The following is a 15,876-nucleotide window of genomic DNA, read 5'->3' as shown; positions in this document are numbered from 1 at the left end:
GGAACTTTTGCGGCAAGCACATTTTTTAGTTGCTACAGTTTTAAGTCGAATTGATTAAAATGAATTTCTAGCCAAATTTCAAGCTCAATTTTGAACTTCGATTTTAAGCCAAATTTAAAGTCCACTCTCATGCAACATTTCCAGCCCAATTCCAAGTCTGATTTAAAATGCAGTTTGCGGATTAAGTTCGATTTTATGTCCAATTTCATGTGAACTTTTGTGTCTAAATTCATGTCCAATTCTAATTCTAATTCAAGCCAAATTTAAATCTAAATTCATCTAATCTAATAAATCTAATTTCGAGCCAAATTTAAATCCATTTTTACAACCAATTCCAAGTGCAATTTTAAGTCAAATTTATTGGTTAAGGGTTTTGGGTCGAATATTAATAGAATCAGGCCGTTAGATGTCAAGTGACTTTATTTTCAGCAGTGTTTGTTTTCAAGTCCCTCGTTATCTCTTTCATACTGGATTTTATATTACTCCGATGGAGACTCTTGACAGTGCAAAAGTCCCTCTTATAGTTGAAGTGTACGGGTCAGAGGAACGTAATAAGTCCTCGCCAGGGACCGGCTATAATTGGAGATAGTACTGGCAGTGAGAAACAAGTGGGTAAAGTAAAGTAAAACTTTGAAGGAAGTGTAAATCCCATTACATACAATCTAATCTAATCTTAATCTAATCTAATCTAATTTCAACTACCTTTTCCTTTTTAATTGAGTGAAATTTTGAATTCAGGCTCTTAACTTTTAACATTTGATTTTTGATTTTTGACATTTTCCTTTTAACTTTAGATTTCTGTCTTCGACTTTTACTTTTTTAATATTGACTTTTGACCTTAAATTTTAAATACTGACTGTTGGTTATTGAATTTTTGCTTTTAATTTTCGACTTACAATTTTTGACTGAGCTTAGCACAGGTTTATTCTCGAACCGTTCGTTACCTTTCCATCATGTTGCGCTCTCTATTACCCCGAGGAGGCCTCTTGACAGAGCAAAAGTCACTCTTATAGTTTATGTGTACTGGTGAGAGGAACGTAATAACTCCTCGCCAGGGACGGCTGTAATTGGAGATAGCACTGGCAGTGAGCAACGAGTGGGTAAAATAGAGCAAAGCTTTGAAGGACGTCTTTCAAGTTCATTATCAAATCCAATTTCAAGTCCAAATTCACTCTAATTTCAAACAGCATTTCATGTTCAATTTTCAATCCCATTTTAAGACTAATTTTAGAGTGAAACGGTACTGAATCCCAGCACGGCCGGAAAAATGGCGTCCATGTAAGGATATGGGTGCCATCGATCCGGCCATGTTGGGATTCAGTACCGTTTCACCTTAAATCCAATTTCAAGTTTAGTTTAAGTCCTATTTTTTAGTCCAGTTTCAAGTAAAATATCCAATTTTATTCCATATCCGATCTAATCTAATCATCCGTAAGGTTACTGAGTCTGCTTTGACAAGCAAGTGGTCGTGGGTTCAAATCTTAGAAGAATCAGGCCATTTGATGTCAAGTGACTTTGGATTTATTCTCAGCTCCCTCATTACCCTTCCTTCATGCTGAAATCTATATTACCCGATGACAAGTACGTCTTGGCAGTGCAAAAGTCCCTCTTTTAGTTTAAGTGTACTGGTTAGAGGAACGTAATGAGTCCTCGCCAGGGACGGCTATAATTGGAGACAGTGCTGGCAGGGAGGAACGAGTGGGTTAAGGTAGAGAACGGCATTGAAGGAAGAGTAAATCCCATTACAAACAAGCTCTAATTTTAATCTAATTTCAATTAAACTTTCCTGTCTAATATCATGTCCCACTTCGAGTCCGATTTGCGGTCCAATTTCAATTCCAATTGAATTTAACTTTTAAATTGAGTAAAATTTTAACTTCTGACTTTTGAATTCAGGCTCTCCACTTTTAACATTTGACTTTCGACTTTTGACATTCTTGATATTTCCTTTGGACTATAGATACTTTTTGAACGTTGACTTTTGACTTTGAATTTAAATAATTTTTTAAATTTTTGCTTTTGATTTTCGACATTCAATTTTTGACCGAATTCAACTGAGTTTAGCATAGATTCATTCTCAGACACTTCATTACCTTTCCTTCATGTTAAACTCTATATTACCCCGATGCAGACTCTTGACGAGTGCAAAAGTCCCTCTTATAGTTTAAGTGTACTGGTTAGAGGAACGTAATAAGTCCTCGCCAGGGACGGCTGTAATTGGAGATAGCACTGGCAGTGAGCAACGAGTGGGTAAAGTAGAGCAAAGCTTTGAAGGAACAGTAAACCCCGTTACACACAAGCTTACACATAATTAATACTTCACCCAACATCCAACTTCACTGCAATTTCAAGCTCCCTTTCATGTTCAATTTAAAGTCCAATTTCAAGTCTAATTTAAGATCCAATTTCAAGTTTAATTGAAATCCAATTTCAATTCCAGTATCGAGTAAAATATCAAATTTTATGCGAAATCCGATGTCACCTAATTTCAAGTGAACTTTCCCGTCTAATTTCTTGTCCAATCCAGAGTCCGGTTTGAAGTCCAAGTTGACTTTTAATTTTTGACTTTTTACTCTAGACTTTTGATTTCTGATTTTTAACTTTTGAATTTCCACTTATGGTTTTGGATTTTTGACTAAACTTTAGATTTTTGATTTTTGACTTTGACTTTTGACTTTTGATTTTTGACTTTTGACTTTTGACTTTTGACTTTTGACTTTTGACTTTTGACTTTTGACTTTTGACTTTTGACTTTTGACTTTTGACTTTTGACTTTTGACTTTTGACTTTTGACTTTTGACTTTTGACTTTTGACTTTTGATTTTGACTTTTGACTTTTAACTTTTGATTTCTGATTTTTGACTTTTGACTTTTGACTTTTGACTTTTGACTTTTGACTTTTGACTTTTGACTTTTGACTTTTGACTTTTGACTTTTGACTTTTGACTTTTGACTTTTGGCTTTTGACTTTTGACTTTTGACTTTTGACTTTTGACTTTTGACTTTTGACTTTTGACTTTTGACTTTTGACTTTTGACTTTTGACTTTTGACTTTTGACTTTTGACTTTTGACTTTTGACTTTTGACTTTTGACTTTTGACTTTTGACTTTTGACTTTTGACTTTCGACTTTCGACTTTCGACTTTCGACTTTCGACTTTCGACTTTTGACTTTTGACTTTTGACTTTTGACTTTTGACTTTTGACTTTTGACTTTTGACTTTTGACATTCGACATTCGACATTCGACATTCGACTTTTGACATTTGACTTTTAATTTTTCACTGTTGACTTTTAACTTTTGACTTTGGCTTTAAAATTTGACTTTTGACTTTTGATTTCTGACTTTTGACTTTTGACTTTTAACTTTTGACTTTTGACTTTTGACTCTTGGCTCTTGACTCTTGACTCTTGACTCTTGACTCTTGACTTTTGACTTTTGACTTTTGTATTTTCTTTTTGAAACGATGGTTCTACAATTGATGAAGGGACGGTAAGGGAAAGTAATGAAGAAGGACTTTTTTTCCCCGGGAATGAAGGGGAAGGGTGGAAAGGAGGGGGGGGGTAATAGGTAGCTATGATTAACAAGTTGTCGTTGTGACTCCTATCTTTTGTCCAATGCTGCATTGGACAAGTTGTCGTGATAAACAAGTTGTCGTTGTGACTCCTATCTTTTGTCCAATGCTGCATTGGACAAAAGATAGGAGTCACAACGACAACTTGTTAATCATAGCTACCTATTACCCCCCCCCCCCCTCCTTTCCACCCTTCCCCTTCATTCCCGGGGAAAAAAAAGTCCTTCTTCATTACTTTCCCTTACCGTCCCTTCATCAATTGTAGAACCATCGTTTCAAAAAAAAAATATTAATATATGACTGACCGCATTTCAAGGTCATGACTAATGTCACGAGTTTGGTTAATTTGACTTTTGACTTTTTGGTTTTTGATTTTTGATTTTTGATTTTTGATTTTTGATTTTTGATAAAAATTTTTGATTTTTGATTTTTGATTTTTGATTTTTGATTTTTGATTTTTTATTTTTGATTTTTGACTTTTGACTTTTGACTTTTGACTTTTGACTTTTGACTTTTGACTTTTGACTTTTAACTTTTGACTTTTGACTTTTGACTTTTGGCTTTTATCTTTTGACTTTTGGCTTTTAAATTTTGACTTTTGATTTTTAATTTTTAATTTTTAATTTTTAATTTTTAATTTTTAATTTTTAATTTTTAATTTTTAATTTTTAATTTTTAATTTTTAATTTTTAATTTTTAATTTTTAATTTTTAATTTTTAATTTTTAATTTTTAATTTTTAATTTTTAATTTTTAATTTTTAATTTTTAATTTTTAATTTTTAATTTTTAATTTTTAATTTTTAATTTTTAATTTTTAATTTTTAATTTTTAATTTTTAATTTTTAATTTTTAATTTTTAATTTTTGATTTTCGATTTTTGATTTTTAATTTTTGATTTTTGATTTTTGATTTTCGATTTTTGATTTTTGATTTTTAATTTTTGATTTTTGATTTTTGATAAAAATTTTGATTTTTGAGTTTTGATTTTTGATTTTTGATTTTTGATTTTTGATTTTTGATTTTTGATTTTTGATTTTAAATTTTTGATTTTTGATTTTTAATTTTTGATTTTTGATTTTTGATTTTAAATTTTTGATTTTTGATTTTTGATTTTTGATTTTAAATTTTTGATTTTTGATTTTTGATTTTTGATTATTGAGTTTTCTTTTATTTTTGGAATTGATTTTTAATATTTTTTTGAAACGATGATTCTACAATTGATGGAGGGACGGTTTGTAGAATCATCGTTTCAAAAAAATATTAATATATGCCTGACCTCATTTCAAGGTCATGACTAAAGTCACGAGTTTGGTCAATTGATTTTTAGTTTAAAATTTTTGACTTGACTTTTGACTTCTAACTCTTAGTTTTCGACTTTTATTTATATCTTGGGTAATTTTGACTTCTGACCTTTGGTTTTCGACTTTTTGACTTTTGACTTTTGACTTTTGACATATCACTGTTAACTGACTATTAACTTTTAACTTTTGACTTTTAATTTTTGACTTTTTACTCTTGACTTTTGACTTTTGATTTTTGACTTTTGACTTTTGACTTTTGACTTTTGACTTTTGACTTTTGACTTTTGACTTTTGACTTTTGACTTTTGACTTTTGACTTTTGACTTTTGACTTTTGACTTTTGACTTTTGACTTTTGACGTTTGACGTTTGACTTTTGACTTTTGACTTTTGACTTTTGACTTTTGACTTTTGACTTTTGACTTTTGACTTTTGACTTTTGACTTTTGACTTTTGACTTTTGACTTTTGACTTTTAACTTTTGACTTTCATTTTTGACTATTTACTCTTGATTTTTGATTTCTGATTTTTGATTTTTGATTTTTGATTTTTGATTTTTGACTTTTGACTTTTGACTTTTGACTTTTGACTTTTGACTTTTGACTTTTGACTTTTGACTTTTGACTTTTGACTTTTGACTTTTGACTTTTGACTTTTGACTTTTGACTTTTGACTTTTGACTTTTGACTTTTGACTTTTGACTTTGTTTTTTGACCTTTGACCTTTGACCTTTGACTTTTGACTTTTGACTTTTGACTTTTGACTTTTGACTTTTGACTTTTGACTTTTGATTTTTGACTTTTGACCTTTGACTTTTGACTTTTGACTTTTGACTTTTGACTTTGACTTTTGACTTTGACTTTTGAGTTTCTTCAGTTTTGACTTTGGTATTTTAGTTTTCGAATTTTGGTTTTTGACTATCTAGTATTTTTAATTTTAACCAGTGACTTATGACTGCAAGGTATCGACTTTTGATTTTTGACTTTTGGCTTTTCAACTTTCACTTTTAACTCTTTACTTTTCACTTTTGACTTAAGTTTCGACTTTTGACTTTTATCTTTTGTTTTAACTTGTGACTTGTGACTTTTGTTAGGATACTTAACCTTTTATTTTTGATATCTGACTTTTGATTTTCAAACTGTGACTGTTATTTTAATTTTTTGACTGTTGATTTTGACTTTCGACTCTTTGCTTTCAATTTGGTTTATAGTAGGCTTTTGAGTTCGACCGGTGTTGTTCGTAGTTTTTTTTTTAAATTTGACAGTAGTTTTTGGCTCTTGTTCTAACCTGTCATTTTTGAATTTGAGTTTTGACCTTTAATTGTTGATATTTTACTTTTGACTTTTCATTTTTTACTTTTAATTTTTATTTTTTAACTTTTTAGTTTTGATTTTGGTTTTTTGACGATTGGCTTTTGACTATTGCCTATTGAATATTGACTATCGACTATTGTCTATAGACTATTGACTACAGGTATACATCGATAGTACGTACACCTTAGCTTCGTTTAGCCTACGTATTACCGAAATGTAAGTACTATCGAATCACAATTTTAAGCTTTGAAACATTGTTGTATTATGCTTAATGTTGCATAAAATTTGCAAATTTGCATACACTATCGAATAAATAAATATTTTAGTGGTCTTGATTTAGTACAGCAGTAATTTTTAAATTTTTTTAAATCAATAATTTCGCCCTTTATGAAGCTTGGAATGAAACAAATAAAGTGTTACTGGGAAATGTACGTACTATCGAGGCAAAATGTACGTATTATCGAGGATACGTACTATCGACGGTACGTACTAACGAGGGTACGTACTATCGAGGTATACCTGTATTGACTATTAACTTTTAACTTTTGACTTTAAGCTTTTGATAGTCGATTTTTTAGTTTTAACGTTTGCTTTCCGAGTTTTGGACCTTCACCTTCCGAGTTTTGGATTTTACATTTTGACTTGATTTTACTTTTTAGACTTTTGACTTTCACTGTGTATTCTGCAGGGGAAAGACTTCCTTGACCAGTAGAAATTTTTGCAGAATGACATTTCAAGTGGCGTCCTACACAAATGCACGCGCGCTCATTTCGTAAACATCATTAGCTCGGTCGAAGAAAAATTTTAATAGACGGATTTAAAAATGGTATGACGAATTTAAAAAATGAAGTCAGCGGTGTAATTTTAATAAAATGTTTATAAAAATCGCGCTAAAAGACGCTTTTTTAAGAATATTGGTTAAAATTCATCCAAGAAATGATGAAAATTGCCCTCAGTACTAAACCCTAAATGACAAAATTTAAACCTTTCTGACTTGGATGAAACTTAACCTACATGTCTGATAGGACGAAACAAGCACCTTCGTCAGGTTTTGGCACCATTTGATGTAAGACTCATTTTTAACAAGGACGTATTCATTTGTATGGTTATTATGTTTGAAAAATGTATCTTGAAAACTATCGTTTGCTAAAAAATTATGTCTAAGGAAGAGTTGTAGTTTTAATGAATGATTGGGGATTTTACCCCAGCTACAAATAGCACTTTAAAAGCCCTATAAAATACCATGGCGCTAGCAAGAATTTACAGTCGAATTTCACGTTTATTTCATTGTCTATTATTATACACTTCAAAATCCAGGCAAGCATCGTATCGTACAGCTTTCGCTACTTCTCAGCCTGATCTATGCTTCTTTTTTTGAGATTTGTTTTGGCTGCTCCTGCTTCTTCATTGGTACGCAGATTCAAACGTTCTTTTGTCACGATGAACGTTTGATTTCGATGTGCCAACTTTTTTGGCCACATTTCGTACTTCAACTACCTTCTTTTGCTCGTACGCCTTCATTATACAATTATTCAGATGAGGGCCTTTTTTCGACCCGTTTGCGAGTTGTCCTCAAACGAGTAATGCTCACTGAAAAAAATATAAGTAAACAAAAGGACGCAACAAAACTGGACTAACTATAGGGAAAAGGCATTGGCTTCTGACAGTATCCATACTTTCAGGAACAATCTTTACGAAGGCTTTTTGCTTTGTAAACCATGTTTCTTACTATAGACAATATATCGTCTTTGCATAACGGTCTTAGGATTGTTCTCGAAGGCATTATTAGGCTGAACGCAAAAAAAAACAGATCGATCCATTTAAGAAACTGAATTAATAATTATAACTTAGAATGAGGTCAGTTCGACTTCCTTAAGCCGTAAGCTTCCTAGATACTCCGATGTCTCCGTGTAATAATCTCCATTAAATTAGGTTGCACTTATTGCTGGCACATCCTCGAGCAAACGGCGCTTGCAAAACCACCGCAATTCTGCAAAAGCCAATCCCTTTTTTTCGTTCGAATATTCACCCCCTAAGCGCAGGTGAGCGCGCGCGAGCCTACCTCTACCTACCGTATATTATTTTTAGCACTCGGCGGCGCTCACAAAAGTGTTTCTAATTGATCGGCCAGCTCGGCGAAACCCTGCTGAGTCACAATGAGCAGATTAAACACAACAGTAAAATATACCGTGAACAGTATTGTTTCTTTGTGCCAAACCCGTCGTCCAGGACCTTCACCGAGCACCGGTACCGCGACGACCGCACACTGTGCTCGCGCTGTATGAACTGTGTCTGTGTGCATGAGTGTATGTGTGTTCAAGTCAAATTTCAAAGTCAATTCCAAACGGAATCAATTTTTCGTCCGTCCAATTGCGAGCGCATGAGTGGCCACAAAACACACTGCTGCGCGGTTTGATATGTGGAGATTTTTTCCGCGCTTTTGGCGAACGGCGGACGCGCGTACGCAGAAGATGCCGGAGATGCCACAATCTGTGGCAGGCGATGCTTCGAAATCAAATTACCAAATCGAATCGCTCACAAGCAAATTATACGAAGATCACTGGTTTTGCCCACTGGTTCCGATTCGAACGCACCGCGCGTCAATTGACAATTAATTTCCGTTGCTTCGGAGATCGTTTACTAAGTGTGAAAAACGGATCATCTTCAGAGGAGACCGCACGTTGCGTTGGCCCGTTGTTATTATATGGTGCCATTCATGAATAATGCACTGTTGAACCTATCAGCAGCAACAACAACGGCGGAAGTTTGATTGAGTCCGTTCAGGCGCGGTACTAAGAGGTATTTTTGATTGAATTGAAAAATTAGTCAAAGTGATTCGGTATTAAATTTATTGTTGTGGTGCGACGAGCAGCCCACAGCAACAGTACCGGAAGGACGACCAAATGAGAATTGTAATTGGTGAATGTATTATGGGGTTAAATACCGCTCAAAGGAGCGTAACAACATTATTTTTAGCTTGTGTTTTTTTCTTGTCAGCCATTACTCGTTTCTTTTTTGTAATGTTTCAAGCTTAAAACAAGTTAAAAATAGGTTTCTGTCACGAATCCGTTTTATCATTGTCAACCGCTTCATGATTTGTGTTAATTTTGCTATCAAAATCCACTCGTTCGAACAACATGTCACGATAAGTATTATACAGTCGATCGTTAGGTACATTTCTTAAACTTAAATTTAGTTGTACCAATTTCAAGAATTTTTTATGGTTTACGATAGCAGAGACCAAACTTAATGATTGCAAGCGGAACGCCTACGAACTAAAACGATGAGGAAGGTCAGTGACAACTGTGAACGAACTGCCTTTTTAGTGTCTCCATTTACTTATTCTGGTGCTCTATTTAGCCCCTTATGGCTTGCTGATAAATATAAATTAAGATTTACTGTACAGCCTCAGTTACCCTGGATTTCGAGTGGAAAAGCTTATTATCCCGAGTGCCGAGTGCTTCCAGTCCAGATTCGCAAAAACCTTAGCAGGTTAATATTCCATTCCAGCTGACAGATATGGACACTTCATTCGAGCCTCTCTACTGCTTGTTGTTACGCAGCTTGATAAGTGATCCAGTTCTAGCCATTCACCTACATTCTGTCGTTCATTCTCGTCTCGAAGGACAGCAAATCCTTGAAAGTGTCAATGGGTGTTGAAGGTTTCAGCAATAAACTCCGTTGACCTAGCTTAACCTTCCTCTGTGTGTGCAGACTTACCAATCCGAAGAACAAAAAAAAAACATCCACAGGCACCCGTTCGTTACTATCCTACTTTCAATGCATATTTTCCGATTGTCAAACCATTCACGCGTTGATCGTTCCTTCCGATTCGGTACCTTGCCACTTCTCTGCCTGTCAGCGAGTTAGACGAAGGCGAAGGCGGGGAAAAACCAAACCAAACAAACGGTCCCCGGGATCCCCTTCGGGGTGTTTGGTACCGAATGTCTTCAGAAGACGCATGCAGGCATGCATGCCTCACCAAACAAGAAAATGACGAATGGACGACTGCACCGCGCGCTACCTACCTGCCGTCAATGACGACGACCGACGGGGTGGCATAATGGTGTTTCCCCGATCAGCTTGTTTGAGCAAATGAGCTGAGGATTTGGTTTCGCACCGCGCAACAGAGCGTAAGTGAGAGAGAGCCGGTGCAACATAAATCGCGGCTGCCCACCGGCGGCCGCGGCGGCAGCAGCAGGTTAATATGTTGATACATTTTTTATCCGCGCTTGGCGCAGTTTGTTTGAGCTGGGATTGAGAAGTCGATGATCAACTTCTGCTGGTGCGATGATGAGAGGTGCGAAATGTGTGAACGGTGAAAGGTGATGAGGCGCAGCAGGGTGTAACTAGATGCGAATAGAGAGATGAAATGTAATTGCTAAAGGTGATTGTGGGGTTGGATGGAGCACAGTTTTAAAATTATTTTGAACAACTCAGTACAACTTAAGTTTAAGTAAGAAATAAATACGTCTTGAGCTTGTATAATCGTCTTGTCTTGTATAATAGGTAATTGAATAATAGTCGCCTGCAGATATCTATACCTATAAAGAAGGATTTCTGTCTGTCTGTCCTGTGTTCCTTATAGAATCAAAAACTACTGAACCAATCGGCGTGAAAATTTGCATGTAGAGGTGTTTGGGGCCAGGAAAGGTTTTAGTGATGGTTAGAGACCCCTCCCCCCACTAAGAGGGGGGGGCTCCCATACAAATGAAACACAAATTTCTGCATAACTCGAGAACTAATCAAGCAAATAGAACCAAATTTGGCATGTGGGTGTTTTCGGTGACAAGAATTTATTCTATGGTAAATTGAGACCCCTCCCTCTTTATAAGGGGAATTGTAACTCCTCTCCCCTTTAAGAGGGGGGGCTTCCATACAAATTTCCTCATAACTCGAGAACTAATCAAGCAAATGGAACCAACTTTGGCATGTGAAGGTTTTCGAGGGCAAGAAAATTTTCTACGGTGAATTAGGACCCCTCCCCACTCTGAAAGGGGGGGGCTCCTGTACAAATGAAATACAAATTTCCTCCTAACTCGAGAACTAATCAAGCAAATAGAACAACATTTGGCATGTGGGTGTTTTTTTTGGTGACAAGAATTTATTCTATGGTGAATTGAGACCCCTCCCCTCTTTATAAGAGGAATTATAACTCCTCTCCCCTTTAAGAGGGGGGACTTCCATACAAATTTCCTCATAACTCGAGAACTAATCAAGCAAATGCAACCAAATTTGGCATGTGAAGGTTTTCGAGAGCAAGAAAATTTTCTATGGTGAATTAGAACCCCTCCCCACTTTAAGAGGAGGGGCTCCTGTACAAATGAAATACAAATTTCCTCATAACTCGAGAACTAATCAAGCGAATTGAACCAAATTTGGCATGTGTGTGTTTTTGGAGACAACTTTTTTTTCAATGATGAATTGGGACCCCTCCCCACTTTAGGACGGGGGGGTCCTATACAAACGAAATACAAATTTCCTCATAACTCGAGAACTAATCCAGCAAATGGAACCAAATTTGGCGTGTAGGTGTTTTTGGAGGCAAGAATTTTTTCTGTGATGAATTAGGACCTCTTCCCACATTAGGAGGGGGGGCTCCAATACAAATGAAATACAAATTTCCCCATAACTCGAGAACTAATCAAGCAAATAGAACCAAATTCGGCATGTGGAGGTTTTTGGAGGCAAAAATATTTTCTACGGTGAATTAGGATCCTTCCACACTTCAAGAGGGGGGGCTTCTACACAAATGAAATACAAATTTCCTCATAATTCGAGAACTAATCAAGCAAATGGAACCATGTGGGTGTTTTTGGAGGCAACCATTTTTCCCATGATGAATTAGGACTTCTTACCTTTTTAGGAGGGGGGGGCTCCCATTCAAACGAAATACAAATTTGCTCATAACTTTAGAACTAATCAAGCAAATGGAACCAAATTTGGCATGTGAGAGTTTTAGATGGCAGAATTTTTTTTCTGTGGTGTATTACGACCCCTTTCCCTTTTAAGAGGGTGGGCTCCCATACAAATGAAATACAAATTTCCTTATAATTTGAGTACTAATCAAGCAAATGGAACCAAATTTAGCATGTAGGAGATTTTTGAGTCTTGAATTTATTTTATGATAGTTAGAGACCTCTAACCCCTGTGGTAGGGGGATATGGACTCTCATACAAATAAAACAGAATTTTTTGCGAAACTCAAAAACTAATCCAACTCGAGAAATTCGAGACTCTTCCATAAAACATTAATCAATAACAAGACCACAAAAACTATCTATAGTAACACTAGATCATTCAGGACGAACCGGTCGCGAGTGTTGCCGGTGACCCGCCGTTGGAAGCGCCGCCCACTGGGGGGCTTGCAAAACTCGAGAAGTGACAAAGATCATCCGAGATTCATGATTTATGTACAACACAGGTTAATTTGTGGCAATACGAAGTTTGTCGGGTCAGCTAGTTTCCTATAAAATCAGTCATGTATTTAAGTCGAAATTTCTACACCTAGCGCTTCCTCAATATCCCAGCATATTCTTTAATGATATAGCTCCTGGGGTTTCCGTAAAAAACAATGCTTCATACAGCCAATGCACGTATTTTTAAACTACTTGTCGAGGCTATCATGAACAGCTTAAACCGACATCTAAAACCCGCAGAAAATTTAGCGATGATTTCTACTTGAATGCGATGTACTTTACACCGTCCGTTTAGTGGTGGAATACGAACGCTATGCATGACACAACTAGCAGTTAGCTCAGTCATACCTCCGATTATACAGCAGAAAGAATGCGTTCTGATCTTTTTTCACATTTTCGTTTCGATCAAGTTTCCTTTATCGTTTGGAGCAGTGAATGAATGCAAAACAATCAATTGACTGGAAGTCACCACTGTTCCATCAACAGTCATTACATTGATTTTCTTTTAACCTGCAAAGGCTTTCTCTCTCGTCATTGGGTCTACCTTCATACAGACAGTGCCCGCTCATGTTGTTGTAAATGAAGAAAAGGTCTTTGATCGTCAATAAAAACGTTGTCAGCGCCTCATTCTACTTTCTCTCTGTTACACGCTACCGATTACTCTCCCAAATATTGTGAAAAACATCCTATTACACACAGAGCCGTAGCGCGACATTGTGGCGCCCTAGGCGAAGACCCGACTCTTCCTCGTTTCCCAAATCAGTGTTCCTTCCAAGTTTATTAGTTTTGATAAGATTTTAAGCCGCCAACCAGCTTCTGAACTTACACTAAATTCTGGACCACATTTATTATCAGACTTTGTTCCAAATTATGTAACAACTTTTGGAACAGATTTGTACTAGAATCTGGACCAGTTTTTGGATCACAATTTCGATAAGATTTATCGCCTAAGATTTATTCTAGATCTGGACCACGGTTTGGCTCATTTTTTTTTCATGATATTGCAAACCAGATTTTGTAAAAAAATTAGACCAGATTCTAGAACGAAACCAGGTTATAAATCGGAATTTGGACCACATTTTTCATCAGATTTTTTGGGCTAGATTTTGCTCCTCGAGCAGATTTTGGACCACAGGTTTCGGATCAATTGTTAAACGCTCAACCAGATTCTGGATCGAGTTTTCAACCAGATTTCGGACTTGCACTTTATTTTAGACCTGCACACTTAAAAAACTCGGCAAAATTTGCCGAGATTTGGACAGCCGAGCGTTCGGTGAAAATTTCGGTTTTGCAAATCGACGTTTACGGATCTTTACTAACGTTTGGCATCATGAAAAATTTTACCAAACGCTCGGCTGTCCAAATCTCGGCAAAATTTAGCCGACTTCGGTGCTTTTTTTAAGCGTGTGGATTACATCGTGGACCACATTTTTAATCAACTTTTGTTTCCGATTTTACAATCATCTGGAGTAAATTTTGAAGCACATTTTTTATCAGATTTTGGAAGAGATTTTCGACCCAAATTCCAGACCTGCATCAGATTTTGGATCACATTTTTAACAGATTTGGACCAGCTTTTGGATAAGATTTAACACCACATTTTTTTAAACATTTTAGACCTCATATTTACTCAAATTTTTGATCAGATTCTGGACCTGGACCGCATTCTGGACCGTGCTCGTTTTGGCCCTTACCTAGATTCTGGACCACTTTTTTTATCGAATTTTGGACCAGATTTTAAATCAAATTTGGGTTTAGATTCTGGAACAAGATCAGAATATCTAAGTGGTGAATGACCCTCTGGGTTAAAACCACTCTAAAAAAAAGAGATCAGAATATAAATCAGCTTTTGGGTCACATTTTTGATCAGATTTGAAACCACTCATCAGACTTGGTATCAGGGTTTGAACCAGATTCTGGTCCTGAATCACATTTTTATCAAATTTAGATAAGGTTATGGATAATATTTTGGATCCTATGTTTGATCAGATTTTGGATGTGAGACCTGATTATGAACCACATTCCGTACCAAGACCAGCCCAGCTAGCATTTTCATATGTATAAAAAAGGTAAAAATCAGCATTACGTACAGATATACATGCTAAATAAATCGTATTTCAGGCGCAAAATTGGCATATCCGTACTATTTTGGAGGCGATATACGTGATTACGAATAATTTTGAGCGTTACGACTATATAACTATTTATATACGATAATATCCGATTAAGCGCGAGTCGCTCCGTACTACTCTACGATTTTGTGCTGAAAATCGTATGTATGTCTGTCATTATCATTATATACGATAGATAATCAACTTGATCCCACTTTATCCAGCTTTAGTTACGATTTCGAGTTTGTTAGGAGATAGTTACGATAGTTTTCGTACATTGATATACGAGTTGGTGCTAGCTGGGAGATTTTGGGCCAGGACCACATTATGGACCACAATTTTATCAGATTTTGGACCAGATTTTGGCTCAAATTTTGGACCAGATTTTCAAGCTGGGCCAGATTATAAACCAGATTTTAGACAACATTTTTGATCAGATTTTGGACCAGGAGCCGCCTTTGGGCCACATTTTTAATCAGATTTTAAACCAGCAACCAGACTTTGCACCAGATTTTGAACCTAGACAATAATTTGGATCTGGACTACATTTTATCAAATTTTGTGCAAGATTTTGGAATAAATTTGGACTCCATTGTGGACCATGGTTTGGGCCACATTTTTTTATCATATCTTGGATCCTGACACAAGACCCTATTCCAGAACCGTAGCGTAACGTAGCGTTCGTGTTGTGGGTTCGAATTCGGTTATAATCTCAGATTATAGCTTGGTTCGACCCATGCACCTTCCAGCATTGGACAAAAGGTAGGAGTCAAAATGACTACTTGTCAAGCATAGCTACCAATACCCCCCCCCCCCTTCCTTTCCGCTCTTCCCCTCCTTCACCAAAAAATTTCTTTCCCCTACCGTCCCTTCATCAATTGTAGAACCATCGTTTCAAAAAATATTATTATTTAGAATTAAACTATCAGACATGATTCAGACAACTCCCTATATTCAATACTTCGCTACTCTTGAGAGTGTCTTACTAAGGTTTAGTCCGTTTTTGGCGCCCTGTTGAGCTAGTGCCCTTAAAGCTGAACTTGAAATTGCACTTAAGATTGAACTTGAAATTAGGCATGAAATAGGACTTTAAATGGGTCATGAAATTGAGCATGAAATACGATTCAAAATTGAAAAAAAACGAATTTTTTAATCGAGCA

Source organism: Sabethes cyaneus, chromosome 2, assembly GCF_943734655.1.
Source record: "Sabethes cyaneus chromosome 2, idSabCyanKW18_F2, whole genome shotgun sequence".
Taxonomy (NCBI): Eukaryota; Metazoa; Arthropoda; class Insecta; order Diptera; family Culicidae; genus Sabethes; species Sabethes cyaneus.
Note: the sequence above shows the minus strand (reverse complement) of the source record.